The sequence below is a fragment of the Nicotiana tabacum genome, chromosome 6 (genome assembly GCF_000715075.1).
Source record: "Nicotiana tabacum cultivar K326 chromosome 6, ASM71507v2, whole genome shotgun sequence".
NCBI classification, from domain to species: domain Eukaryota; kingdom Viridiplantae; phylum Streptophyta; class Magnoliopsida; order Solanales; family Solanaceae; genus Nicotiana; species Nicotiana tabacum.
In genome coordinates, this window is record NC_134085.1 from 64,293,319 (window position 1) to 64,294,964 (window position 1,646).

Below are 1,646 nucleotides of genomic sequence, written 5' to 3' on the forward strand. Positions count from 1 at the left end.
TTGTGAACGCGGAGCCTCCCTCGCGAATGCGAAGGCTAAATTTCCATCTTCCTCAACTGACCCTTCACGAATGCGACGATCCTCTCGCGAACGCGAAGGTCATTTTTCTGCAGCACTGACCTGCAATTTTCTACAGGTTCCAACTTCATGGAATGGCCCGATTGATCACCCGAAACTCTCCCGAGGACCTCGGGACCTCAACCAAAGGCAACAACATATCCCAAAACCTTATTCAAACTTGTACCAATCTTCAAAACACCTCAAACAACATCAAATCGACCAAAAAACATCGGATTAAAGCCTAAGTTTCTAAAAACTTCTAAATTCCACTTTTGATCAAAAACTGACCAAATCACATCCGATTGACCTGAAATTTTGCACACACATCCCAAATAACATAACAGAACTACTGCAATTCTCGGAATTCCATTCCAACCCCTATATCAAAATCTCACCTATCAACCGGAAATCGCCAAAAATTCAATTTTGCCAATTCAAGCCTAAATCTACTCCGAACCTCTAAAACTCATTCTGATCACGCTCCTAAGTCCCAAATCACCTCCCGAAGCTAAAAAAACCCATCAGAACTCACATTCGAGCCCTCTAACACATGATTCAACATCCGGTTGACTTTTCCAACTTAAACTCACTCTAAAGAGACTAAGTGTCTCAAACCTTACCAAATCCTTTCCGAACTCGATTCAACCGACCCGATACCACATAACATGGATAACAAAGCATAAAGAAGTAGAAATTGGGGAAATGGAGTGGTAACTCATGAGACGACTTGCCGGGTCGTCACAATGACCCACCAAGTTAGTGCAATAGTGCACTCAATGGCCCCGAAGCTAGAAGATCCCGGTGCTTTCACCATTCTTTGTACCATTGGGAGTGCAGACTTTGCAAAAACTCTATATGATTTGGGGGCAAGTATCAACTTGATGCCATATTCAGTTTTCAAGACTTTGGGTATTGGACAACCGAGGCCGACTTCCATGAGATTGCAAATGGCAGATAGAACTATGAAAAGACCATTGGGTATTATTGATGATGTTCTTATCCGACAAATGTATCTTGCCAGCTGATTTTGTGATCTTGGACTGTGAGGTAGATTATGAGGTTCCAATCATATTAGAAAGACATTTCCTACTATTGGGAAGGCCTTGGTTGATGTGGAAGCAGGGGAACTCACCTTCCGGGTGGGTGATGAGAAAATGGTCTTTCATGTGTGCAAGTTAATGAAGCATCCCAACAGTTCTGAAGTGTGCTCTTTTGTGGACCTTGTCACGGCAGTGATAGTTGATGATACTAGTGCAATGATCAATATGGAGGACCCTATAGAGGTAGTGTTGTTGAATCTTGATGTAAATGAGGATGAAGGCCGAGTGGAGTGGGTGAATGCTTTACATGGAATGGGCTGTTACTCTTATGAGCCTAGGAAACTCTCTTTGGATATTGAGAATAGGAAGACTCCACCAACAAAACCTTTAATAGAGGAACCTTCGGTGTTTGAGTTGAAGCCGTTGCCTCCATACCTCAAGTATGAATTCTTAGGCCCTAGTTCAACTTTGCCAGTTATTCTTTCCTCTTGTCTTACTAACATGCAGGTTGATGCCACATTGGTAGTGCTTCAAAAGCGGAAGAAG